The sequence below is a fragment of the Ranitomeya variabilis genome, chromosome 3 (genome assembly GCF_051348905.1).
Source record: "Ranitomeya variabilis isolate aRanVar5 chromosome 3, aRanVar5.hap1, whole genome shotgun sequence".
In the NCBI taxonomy this organism is placed as follows: domain Eukaryota; kingdom Metazoa; phylum Chordata; class Amphibia; order Anura; family Dendrobatidae; genus Ranitomeya; species Ranitomeya variabilis.
In genome coordinates, this window is record NC_135234.1 from 68,982,756 (window position 1) to 68,996,673 (window position 13,918).

The 13,918-nt window shown below is 39.5% G+C and overlaps 1 protein-coding gene across 2 annotated transcripts in view; it reads left to right on the forward strand.

Moving 5' to 3' along the window:
• EPHA6 (EPH receptor A6) overlaps positions 1 to 13,918 on the forward strand; it is a 1,167,010-nt gene that overhangs the window by 945,653 nt on the left and 207,439 nt on the right. The window lies entirely within an intron of this gene.

The following is a 13,918-nucleotide window of genomic DNA, read 5'->3' on the forward strand; positions in this document are numbered from 1 at the left end:
TCACTTTTCAATAAAAGTCTATGAGAGTCTTGTTCTGGCTCGTTCTAGCGCTCAGACTTACATTGAGAGCTTGTGCCGTACCTTCTGACTTCCGGCCAATTAGAAGTTGCGCTCACAAGATGATGCAGTGGGACCAGATCGATGCCGGAAAACAGTGAAGACGCCGGTGAGTGAGTATGTGACCAGGGGCAGGGGACTTAAACTTAAATCACCACTCCAGAACTGAAAGAAAAACACTGGAGTGGTGTTTTAACTTATAAAATGCATGCTGGGCGGTGGAGCTGGGCAAATACGGCAGTGGAGCCTAGGATCCCTGGTCTTCCCTTCAGCTATCAATCCCTAAGAAGAGATCTGGCCTTCGCTGAAGGGAGTTCTCTGATCACAAATCCTGAGTAGTAGCCGCAGTAAAGGTGTTAGTTGGCAAACCAGGGCCAAAGACAGAACTGGATTTTGCAAAGGCGTTAGTTAAAGGGTTTAACAGATTAGGCAAATTTTGGTTAGGGAATTGCTGAGGATCAAAAACTAGAAGAGATACACAAGCCTCAGATTGGCAGGCAGAGGAATAAGCAACAACAGTTTAATTATTCTTGGGGAAATCTAATATCAAAGTCTTAGTCAGATCAAAACAGTAGATGCCACCAACATTCTCAATGCACCATAAAAAATCCTAACCCAAGAGATTGCAGTAGTCCAATGGTTTAAAGTAGCATTCTGTACACTGTGATTATCCTGCTAGGCCCCCGGAATGCTTCCTATACCACATTCGCCCCCCCGACATTCCTGCCAGCCTTATTGACAGTCCTATTGCATCAGTAGCTGGTGACCATGGACAGCGCAGAAACAAGGTGAGAAAAGTAACTTACAATAGATCATGGTTAGTGATGTGCAAATCAGCTAAAACATTTTCGGGCAAATTCGATCTAAAACGAATCTGCCCTGAAATCTCAGAAAACTCAGAAAAAATCATAATACTCATAAATTGTACCATGGAGAGTCCAGTACTCTTTTGGCTTTGTGTATGGGCAAAGCTACTGGGATGTCTCTTCAGCACTGACACAGTGCACTTTGGAAATTATTGAATGGCCATATGGATTGAACATATGACAAATGATTCTAGAAACTGGGTAGCCAAGATCTAGTAAGTACAGGAGGCTGACGGAAACAATCTCAGTCCACAGAAATCATCAGCTTTCCTATTAGCTTCTTGAAATCCCAAGAAAAGTTGCACTAAAGAACTATAATATAGCAGATCTCCGATGTCCATTTTTTTCTGAAATAATATATAAAATTATATCTCAAGAAAGTGAGAATTAAGTCCTCAAAGAAATCAAGGCAAATAAGGGTGGAGACATTAGTTGTGCCCCATCCATGAAGCAAGGTGAGAGCCAGACCTCAAGAGGTGGCATTTTTAGAAACACTGAGCGCTCTACTTGCACTGAATTTGGATTGGGTAAAGATTTCAATTATTACTTTTCCAGAATCACTGCTGATGGTAGATGACATTTTTTCCTGTAGATAGCTGTGCCACATATAAAGTATGCTGCCACTAGATTGATTTTAACACCATGTAATGGGAATTTGAGGTGTTGAAATGTAACTACAGCTTTCTACACGTGCTACGCAATATATATTCATCTTCCTTCAGTTATTTGACCAGCGATGATGGCTTCTTTATTGATATTTAATAGACACCTGGAAGCATTTCATTAGATTCTATTTACAGAATCCCTAAGCAAGCCCCAACTAGATATCACAATTCTTCATCTACCGCCCAGGACTAATAATAACAGAGCTACTCAATCAATAGGGAACGGATTTACACTGATGAGACCGAAGGTGCACAGCCTGCAGGAAGGGATAGATATATTCCATGAATATGCTTGGGGCCGAAACGGGCCATACATAGGACAAGGCATGGTTACTTATATCAGCCTTGCTCTCTAAAGTATTAATTTTCACGAGATTATTAGTAACCCACAATACCATTTGTTATGAGAAAAGCATTCAGGCCTTTTATAAATGCTGTTAAATAATCTGCCATTACTTCCTCTTCGGATCAGGCATTCTGACTGCTCGAACTGTAAAGAACCCTTTCCTACTTAGCCACTGGAATTACTTTTTCTCCACAAGTAATGGATGTCCCCATGTTCTTTGTAAGGTCCTTGGAAGTAATGTGCCAGTCCTTTGTATTGACAACACATGTATTAATTCATATAAATGCGATTGCTTCTAAGATCTCATTTCCATGCTGAAGAAGCTCAACTTTTCTAACCTTTCCTTATTATAGGAGAGTTCTGCTATCCCATGTTATAATCTTGCTGTCTGTCTTTGAGCCAACTAGTTTCTTTGCTTTTGCGGCTGACATCCCGACTCGCGTTTCGCATTAGATTTATCGAGGGGATAAAGCTAACGCGAAACGCGCGTCGGGGTGTCAGCACCATCTCCAGGTATAGTACCCACGGACCACCAATGATTTGTTGATTTATTTAACCCTTATTGCTGCAAATTGTTCTGGATTTACTCATTTTACAATTAAGGATATGCACACTGAGCACTTTAATCCTCCACTTGGACATATGCACACTTGCACTTTCCTTTGAACCAGACATGCACTAGTTACTTATTTCTTTGAGGCATAACATGATTGCTATAGAGGCTGGTTTTTGCCCATTGATAATCCTGATACAATATGCCTGTTGTTCAACTTCCATAAAAACATCTTGTTATTAATTTTCCATTGTGGTAATATAGTCTCTTGTATGGCTGCTCTTTTTGCACTGTTGTCCCCCTTTATTGGATTTTAGTACATATTGTATTACATTTTAATTGTATTATCAATAAAATTTATATAGTTTTATGGCACATAGCTTCCTTGTTGTTCTATTTTGATGTATTGATCCTATTCGGAAGTGCCAATTAGGCATTTTCTTTCTCTGATGATTTCTCTCTGTGAGTTTCCAAATCATAAGCATGCATGGCTAAGGTTTCTCAATGTATGAGATGTAAGGAAACACCTTTCAAACAAGGTCGATGGAGGAATGGGCAGTGCAGCTGAGTTTATCTGTGTCACATCACAAACCTTTCTATCAGCTCTTCCCCTCCCATAGCACTGTCAGCTCTGATGTACTGTTTTTTCCCTCACACTGCCTGTCCAGAGATGAGTTACACTTATGTCAGTTGTGCTACGAGCAATTTGTAATCTGTCTGCACTGAGAGCACAACAACTCCTCCTGTGTGAGATGTGATGACAAACAGACCAGATCTCACTACAGAAGGATCACAAGATACAGTGAGCATAACATACATAAGTGTGACTTATCTCTGAATTGGCAAAGTGGGGAGGGGCAGTACAGCAGTGTTCACAGTGCTATGAAATGAGGAAAGCTGATAGAATGGTGTGTAATGTGACACAGCTAAACTCAACTGCACCTTCTAATCATGCAGGAGGTTAGGCCAAGAGATCAGAACTGTATCCTTACATTTCACACATGAGAAACCTAAGCTATGGTGGGGGCATGTTCTTTTTCTGGTGTGTTACTGCTTGCTTATGATTAGTCAACTCATACAGAGAGAAGAATTGCATGCCTGCAGTGAAAACTCTGAAAACACCCACTTGACCTTAACAAAAGTTAACTCAATAGGTCCCAAATTGTTTTATTTCTAATACTTCCACAATAGAGAGGCAAAATTAAAAAAAATATACATGTGTTAAGTTCAAGATGAAAAATATGGTGAAAGGTCCTCTTCAGCCAGTTTTTTTTATCCATGTCCTTTTATTGAATTGCCATAAACTGGGATGCTGATGCTTTTTAGACATTTATTGTATGTAAGTTTCTAAGCCAGGACCCTGGCAGCTCACTCCTTTCTTTACTTTAATTCTAGCTAAGATAGATAGATAGATAGATAGATAGATAGATAGATAGATAGATAGATAGATAGATAGATAGATAGATAGATGGATGGGTAAATAGATATAGATAGAGGCACATCTACATGATTCTATCTATCTACAGTATCTATTCATCTATCTGTTTTTGCACCTTTTGTTTAGTATAGTTTTTATTCTGCCTTATCTATTCTCTCTCACATTATTCTTACAGTTTAATAGTTCCTGTGTCAATGACTCAGGTTCTACTTTTGTTTCAATGTATAAATGTCACAAGGAGCAAGAAAAGTCATTTAAAAAATGCATTTGTGGAAAACTCTAAACCGAAAAACACATTAAAATAGTTAATAATGTTTTTCAGATATAAACGCCATTATTTTAATTTACTGAGATTCAATTTGCTTGTACATGAAAGCGCTTTATAATTTTGTAGAAGATACTAAAACAATAGATTCTAGCTAATTGCAATTCCAGCAAACATCAACTGACACTATTAGAGGGGCTTCCTATCTAATGTGAACGGATGAATGGATATGTCTCGAGACTTTTAACTGTTTGTGTTTTAAACTCTTACAACTGCACCAATTGTTGCAGAAATCATAAAAAGTAATGATAACCTCAGACAGAATATCAGATATATTATATATAAGCCACACCGACCACTTTATGAGAGCGTCCTGTAATACACAAGGCACGTTCCCATCAGAGCGCATATTGTCTCCAACCACATGAAAACTTAGGGTTATCACCCCTTTTAGAGCAGACTGGATTTATGTATTTTTTATTTATTTTCCATTTGCTCCATTACATTACATTACAATAATGTCTTTATTTCTCAGACTGTCCTGTCTAGTTTTATATCGAAGAGCTTCTGGGAAAAACTTCTTTTTATTATTACAAATATGCTAAAAATTAAAGTGGCATTCCAATCAGTGGGCTGATTAATTTAATTAATGTTTATCCCTTCCCTATGTTACAATTTTAGTTCTTGCACTTTAGTTTTTTTCCTCCTCCTTTTCCAGAGTTACAACTTTTTGGAATGTTCTTTTGACCTAGCTTGTTTTTTGTGGGACTAGTTGTAGCTTTTACTGACGCCATTCATTTTACTATAAAAAAATTAAAAAAAAAAAAGAAGTAGGAAAAAAAGCATAAAAAGAAAAGTGCTAGAAAGGAAAGAAAAAAAAAATCAAATGTGGTGAGATAGTAAAAAATAAAACAATTTTGCCATTTCATTTGGGGACTTTGCAATGTAAATAATGATTATTGCACCATAGTGTTTCATGTAATAAAATATAACAGCTTCCAACAAGATGCGCCCGAGACCATGACCCCGTTGTCATCCTGACATGTAATGGAGATAACCCACATTGTTGATTGTCTTTTTTTATATTAGTTATTCTAATATAATTGATGCCTAAGTTCACACATACGTTCTGTTTTCTCCGATCTTGAAGCCCAACGGCAGAATGATTAGACGATGCACGGCTGCCGCGTCTGCTGCGATAAGAGCCTGAGCTATTTATTAGATAGGTATCGGGAAGATGTGACTGTAGAGTCGTAACTAGGAGAAAAAAAGTTTGATTAATAGAGCAGTAACATTAGTCTCATCGCATCGCTTTCCAATAGGTGCCATTACTTATCAGCTGGAAGCTATTACTACTGCATACCGAAGTCATTTACAGGCATTTCTATTCATAACATTGTCACTGCATATCGAGCTTAAATATTTTACTGCTAGCCCAAATTTTAAAGAATTTCTTAGAGGAAAGGTCGACTAATTCAGCAACACAAAACTAGTGCAATATAATTACAGTAACATTCTGTCTGCCGGCAGCGCCGGATGATTATTGCTCCATATTCTTCAGATTGAAGATGCGTGTTCTGAGTAAACCAGTAAATGTGCCTATTGAATCCGTACTTTATGCTTAGTGGATTCTCACTTTCTGATAGAAGCGATGTGCCGCGGCTACACATGGCATTTCCAAATGATGCCGCTGCTCTTACGTCACTGGTATCATTTCAATACTCTGGACCAAAATGGCCAAAAAGTTGAACCTTGGTCTCATCAGATCATAACTCGTTTCCTACTGGCTTTTGGCAGACTTGATTGTAGGTTTTTAGGCTTCAATGTTTTTCTTTGTAAGAAAAGGTTTCAATCTTGCCACCCTACCCCAACAGGCCAGACATGTGAAGAATACGACAGATTGTTATCACATGCAGTACACAGCCAGTACTTACCAGAAACTCCTGAAACTCCTTTAATGTTGCTGTAGGTGTCTTAGCAGCCTTCCGGATCAATTTTCATCATTTTTTGAGGTAATTCCACTGTTTTGCCAAATTAAAGCCACTTCTTGATGATCGTCTTCAGTGTTCTATGGTATATCTATTGCCTTAGAAATGTTTTATTCCCTTCTACTGACTGATAACTTTCAACAAAGAGATCCCTTTGCTGTGTTGTAAGCTGTTTATAGACCATGGAATTTTCAACAATGAGATCCCTTTGCTGTGTTGTAAGCTGTTTATAGACCATGGAATTTTCAACAATGAGATCCCTTTGCTGTGTTGTAAGCTGTTTATAGACCATGACTTTTGCTGTAAAGTGCAACTAAGAAAATGTCAGGAAAATCCTACAGAAACAGTTGAACTTTATACGGAGTTAATCAGAATCACTGTAAATGATGTCTGCTGTGTACTGACTGAGTTTATATTTGATTGGCTAATTCTTAACACAACCATATCCCCAATTATAAGAGGGTGTTCACACTTATGCAACCACATCGATTAAGCTTTTTCATTTTTATTTCCCCCTTCAAAATTATTTTCATTGGTTTCTCAATGGATTTGCACAGATTACAAATTATATTTAAGGGAGTAAAAAGTTGTGAAATGATTCTCCTTGGTATGATTTTCGTACATGACAAAAATATAGCATTTTAGCAGGGGTGTGTAGACTTTCCATATGCACTGTTTATAGGTTTACTCGGCTTTAAATTTTTGTATTTACTATCTGGGTTTCAAGTGGAATCTGCCTATTAAAGACGTTGTGTGCGCATGCCTTAAAGCTTTATACCTGGATGTTACGTGGCGCTGTATATCTATGGGGTTTTTTAGCGCTATTATAAAGCAGTATTGCCGGCTTTGAGGGAATAATCTGCTGGCTCCTCACTGCTACAAATACTTAGAGGGAACATTGATTTCCGTCCTTCTTAATCACATTCATGGAGAATGATTGTATATTTGGGGCCACTTGTCTGCTGGGAACAGGGACTAGACACTTTCAGGAATATAATAGTTGATATGACATATAAACATTTTGTGGGGAAAATGGACTTAAGGGACGTTAGTGTCTCTATACAGATAACATTCAGCAGAATGTAAATGTGAGATGTTTGAGAAACAAAATGATATCTTTGATAGATTTTAAGCCATAGAAAGATTATTATGGCTGCATACAGCACGGCATTTTAGCCATTTCCATATGATTTCCTTGTTATTATATTGCTATTTCAGGCTGCAGACCGTTCACGTTCTTTTTGCGTCGAATCTTCTTGGAAGTCATATCTGAGTAAGCGTGTTACAGTAATAAGCCTCCTATAGCCACGGGAATTATATTATTATTACATACCATCAAACATCCTCATATTCTTCCAGTCATTAAAATATGCATCCCTAGAAAATGTTATTTTATGCTTCCTCAAAGAGAATCCTCATATATTAGTCTCATTAATCAAAACTTGACTAGGAAAAGGTGACCAGCGAGACTAGAGATTAGCCATATATATAGAGAGAGATGAAAAACGATGAACTCTGATATTTATCACTCATTAGAAGAAATAAAAACATTACAATATCGAGAGTGGATATCACCAGAATGCCATCCTACTGGCGTGTAACATCCCTTGCCTGTAATTACTTACCGGCACCCAGAAAACAAGGCAAAATGGCATTCTGCACATGTAGCTACGGAGAGGTTCCTGCACGGGGTTCTCTTAAATTATCATTATTTCTTATTTACTATGTGTTAGTGTTAAAGCAATTAAATAAAACACATAGCAAATAAATTAAATAAATTGAAAAATAATATTGTAAAATTTCTGAAGATCATCAGCGGATACATGTAAGGTCGTGGTCGAATGGCAGGTTGCAATAAATGGGCGTTAAGGGCAGAGTTGGAGAGGCCAAGAGGAAAGTCGAGCTCCAGGTAAAACCAACACGTTTATTTGAAAAATAATTTTTTTTTAAATACATTCTTGTCGTGAAAAAATGGAAAGGTGGGGGGAAGAGGGAGGGGGCAATGGAGTGGCCAACCAGGGTACCCATGGGTCCTCATGAGCCCAGGTTGTGACACAGAATGGACCACAAAACCATAACTTGAAGTTCCTAGGCGCTGACGCATTTTATGTAGTAGGGGAATCATTAGATCTTCTTAGGTTCCAGTTCACACTTGCATCTATAACCAGTGCACCTTACATCACAATGTAAAGGAATATTTATTCTGATTATGTTATAGAACCTGGAAGATGCACAAGATGGGATAAAATATAATGAGATCAGCATGCAGAGATTCTAAACATATTGATGTCACGATGTAGGGGTAATATCCAAGAATCGAGATTAATGAGCAGAAAACTAGATGAGTTCACCATTGTAGGAATCCACCCTTGCATATGTTTTGGAGATCCAGCAAGCCCCTGGGCCTAGGCACATGAGTCCAATCTAGCAAACAAAAATTGGCGTCTTCGGTAAAATCTTGGCAGCTTTATGACAATTCCATTAAAAACCGATCACCAAGAGGAGAGTGTTCTGGTGTTTTGACATGTTTTGACTTTACCAGACTTTATCGACTAAGACTGCTAAAGTCGAAACACGTCAACACCAGAACACTGTCCTCTTTATGACCTGACTTTAATGGAAATGCCATAAAACTGCCAAGATTTTACTTGAGACGCCAGTTTTTTCTTTGTTAGCTTGAGATTAATGATTCAAGTGAAGTAACAGATGACGAACCATAACCACAGTGATGATGCAGTTCAGAGATGGTGCAGACAAGAATAGCATAGTGATGTCAGAGTACACGAATGATAATTACTGCGAGGTCATAGGGAAGCGATGTCACATCGATAAACAGTAACGTCACAAATTATAGCAAAGGATCACAGTGATGTCACATGACATTTCTTTATGTGCTAAAGTGGCCATTGGGCCTGCTCAGATCCTGATCCTTATTGTGGCCACCCCTAGAGTTACCCCTTTGTTGGACCACCATGATCCTCCGGGGTCCTGCAGACAAAACCTCTGTTTGATGGTGATTTTGAAAAATAACCTTCGGCCTCTTTGCATGCACTACATTCATCCACTTGTTGGACTGCAAGGGACTAGTGAATAACATTTGAAGGTGATATAGAACTGTCCCATTCGTGTCTGAACAGGCTCCTACTACCTCTGCATTTCTCCTTGACCCCCATAAATATGTTAGTAACATGTGATTCTTTTTCAAATTATTCAATGTAATACTTTAAAATTTCGCTATCCTTTGAATCTTGCGTTCCCTTTATTAGGGTACCTCTGCTTTTAGTAGGTGCAGCATTGTGAGTAATCATGGTCCGTGCTACACTTTTTCTTTCTTTCCTATTTATTACACTTTTTTTGCATTTTCCCCTGTAATATCAAATTGCCAATATGACAATATGAAAAAATAAACATTTGCACAGTCGCTACTAAAGAGTTCTGTTGTAGTTCCATTAAGTCAATGTACACTAAATTATATTCCATTTTCCACCAGGCGTAAGCGGCTGACGGGCGATGTAATGCCACCGCTTGCTCTAAGCTCTATTGATTGTGCTTAGATTTCAGCTAAGCCTATATATAAAATTAAGTTAACTTTCTGGACACATTGGCAGGTGAGTTTGAGTCACAAACTTTGCTGCCAATTTACAGTTTATAGATTCTCACCCCAGGTGTTCTGAAGAGAAGGTGGAAGACTAATACTTTCCTGTTAATAATAGATTACTTTAGAAAGTTTGATGTCTTTTCCACCCTGGGCATGTGAAACGCAATTGTACATATTCTGGAACCTGAAAATCTGTAAAACGTGAGAGTGGAATTTTATGTTTTCTCCTATTAATTGTTTTTTTATTACAAACATGAGATTCTAAAAGGGAACCTGTCAGAGATGTTTGGTTCACAAAACAAATTACTTTGTGATAAGGGAAATAAAAGACAAGTTTGCACATAGATTCCTGGCCACAAAGAGATATTACTTATTGGAGAAAATCAACTCAATCTTTATGTAAATGAGGCTGCAAGTGCACTGAGTGGGCTGATTCCCGAGGCCGGGAGTCTGTTCACATGGGCGTTTTTTATTTGCGAACCATGTTCGCTTTTAATCCGATTTGTGGATCAAAGTTTTTCACTGAGAAGTCAATAAGAGAAAAATTAAGAAAATGCTTGACAAACACATTGTAAAAACCGAGATGCGGAGCAAACATATATCCAGCCCACTGAAAAAAGTAATTTCTTTCACTAATTTAAAAAATAAATAAACAGTGTCTAAATGAGACCTGAATAAAATGGCAGAATCAATTCACAGGACTCCTGTCCATTGGCCAAGCCAAGTCAGTAATCTGTGACCGCTAGATGGGATGCCAACGTCAGTAATCTGTGACCGCTGGATGGGATGCCAACGTCATCATTGTTGGGTGACGCTTATAGAACAACGCACTAAATAAGAGGTGGGAATGCCAGCAGATTACTGACCTGGCCGATGGATCGGACTCCTTCGAATCGATTCTCATATTTCTAGACCTGATTTTTACTGAATCTTCCACCGAACAAAACCTTTATTTTCCTTTACAGACTTTTTGGCTGATGACGTTTAAGCAAATTGTAATTCATAAGAACAAATAGGAAAAGTCATGGGCATGGGGATCTGAAATATCGTGAATCTTTGCACCGTTGACAGACCACAATTTTGTTAAAAGGCTTTTTACATGACAGCTCTCATCCCTAAGAAAAAACAGGTCTCTGCCTCTAATAAATCCTGCAGTCTTAGGTTATGTTCCCACGGTCAGTAAACGCTGCGGGTTGGACGTTGCGTACATCCACAGCATCCAACCCGCAGCGGCCAGATGTTACATCATAGTGGATAGGATTTCAAGAAATCCCATGTCCCCTATGCGCGCACTGGCGTCCGCATCTTCTCTGCGGAGACGGACATGCGTCGTGTCTTTCCAGACCGCAGCATGTCTATTTATCTTGTGGAGACGCGAGTCTGTATTGAACGCAGTGATTCCGCACGATTCAGTTAACACATGCGGAATCACCTGCGATTAAAATGTGTCAGCGCTTTGGACGGAGCAGAACACTGAACGTCTGGACATACCCTTACAGTACTTTCTTCTTCTGCCCTAGTTCTTACCAATCTATCAAATGTATTAGATGGCAATAACCTGCACAGCACTCCATGGAGTGAAGGTGGGGGACAAACACCCGGCCACTAAGTCCTTTGTGATAAAGACAGACCCCATATTGCTAAGCTTGATCAGTTTGATCTTTGCTAGGTGCCTGTTAGCTGATCACTATCCTTGGCCACCATTTGCTACTTTTGGTACAAGATTGTAGGATGGGGACAAACTTAACATCAACTTTGGCTGCATTTTTGTGGTTGCAATGAGTCTTCTTCAAGTCCTGGCACATATACTCAATACTTAAAGGGGTGGTCCAATACCAATAAAGCCTTTATAAATTCCTATCTTTATGTCCAAATTGCCAAACCAGAATCTCAATTTGTAGATACATGTTTCAGGGTGTTACCCCCTACTCAGTGCAAAGCATGAGATCTGATTTGGCTGTATGACAGGCCTCTGACTGACTTTTAGCCTTAGTCATGTGACAAGGCTCGTTATTGGGTCGATATTGACTTTTAGCATTCCTATTTCCAATAGTTGGCACTAGAGTTCAAATTTTCTTCCTCTCTGAAGAGGCATATGTAGTCCCCCAGAAAGGCACAGCATGGCATATAAGTCTCCTTACACTGGCATGTCAGGCATGTCACTCTCCACAAGGAAAGACATTAACACTAAGACTTCAGTCAGAGGCCTCTCATACAGCCAAATCAGATGTTATGCTTTGTACTGAGGAGGGGTTAAACCCTGAAACACATGTCTGAAAATCGAGATTATGGTTTGACGTTTAACCTAAGTCATGCGGAAAGGCTTGCTAAATAGCCGATATTGACTTTTAGGATTGCTATTTCCAATGGGTTGCCCTAGCGTTCAAATCCTCTTCCTCTCTGAAATTGCAATTTGCATGTGTGTGTTTTACACACCCCTCTGCTCTAAACTCCTCCCCTCCTCTGTCCATAGAGTATAATTAGGAGGTGTAATCTGATACCTTAGTGTGCTGGCAGTCAGTTTTGCTTTGACCAAGATGGATTTGCATTGCTTTTCTTAGAGTGGATTGTGAGATCAATGAGTAGGGGGAGGGGAAGAAGAGGCAGATTTCTCTGATAAGATATATTGCAATTTAGTTTCTTATATTTGCCTGTGCTTTGGATTCATGTAAACTTTGTTGAAATATCAGTACTATTTAAGTAGTTAAAGCTCTAATAAATGTATACCATTCCTATCTGTTGTAGCAAAGCAAGGTAGGACTGGGTTAAATCCTAGCACTGCAGGCCTTAATTAGCTGCACCTGGCTTGCTTTGACAAAGTAAGAACCAGTAAAATGGTTCACCTTGTGTCAGTCTGCTGGATGTTAAGCAGAGTTAAGTGTGTTGAAGATGGTGAGAGAGCAGCCAAAATGTGAGCTTCAGCTGGGAGACAGATAAGGCAAGGTTGTTCTGTGAATCGAGACTGCATGGGTCAGCTAGGAAAGCTAAGCAGTCTGTGTGTTGGAGCTTTAGAATAATGCATAGAATCTGCAGCCTTTGCACAAAGTTGAACACCAGATTGGTTCTGGAAGCTGCTGTGCTATGGCTGAAGTGGACACCGAGACTGTTAGGGCCGTACCTCTTCTGTTTATAAAGTTTACTCCAGGAGAAAGGACTGTAATCTGTTTCGGTGAGCCCGCACTGACATATATGTTAATGCAATAAAAAGGATTTGTAGACCCATAATACATCAAAAATTATAGTATCATGTGGGGGTAACCACTATAACAATCAAATTGAGATCAATACCGCCACTTAGAATATATCAGATATAAGCAGGGAAAATTTATAAATAAAACAACAATAATCGTTATTACAAAAAAATCACGCAGTGAGAGTAAACAGTACAAACAAGCCCATAAAAACCCTTAAAAACAGTTAGGGCAATGTGGTTCAGACAGTTTATGACTAGCATATATAAATATGTTGTAAGGCCGGTTTCACACTTGTGTATGGAGCAAGCTGCGGAGGGCTGCGGACTTCCTCCGTGAAGCCCCGCCCTCCGCCGCTAGCTCCGCCTACTTCTGCATGCGGCCGGCATGCGGCCTGTGTACCTATATTTAACATTAGGTACGCAGGTGGTACCGCAGTATGCGGAGGCTGCCGCATGCGGCGTTTTGACGCTGCAGCTACCAGCGTAGGACGCAGCCTGTAGCATTTTTTTTTTATCTGCAGCGTCAAAACGCCGCATGCGGCACCATCCGCATACTGCGGTAGGACCTGCTTACCTAATGTTAAATATAGGTACACAGGCCGCATGCAGAAGTAGGCGGAGCTAGCGGCGGAGGTGCAGCGGGGGGCGGGGCTTCACGGAGGAAGTCCGCAGCCCGCCGCAGATCAGGTAAACGCTAGTGTGAAACTAGCCTAAGTCAGTACATCCAGTATACATAATAGAGAATTGCATAGCCATATTACAATAATTACAGGCAATGGAATGATAATAAAGAACAAAAAGGTTGTGCTGAAAGCAGGTTGCGGGGTGCAGTGACACAGAAGGCAGAGCAAGGGGTAGCAAATGTAACAGTTTTAATTTAACAGAGGGTTAACTCCTCACATGGAGATGAAGGGTTAAACGGGAATAGCAGTTGAATTGCGAAGAATAT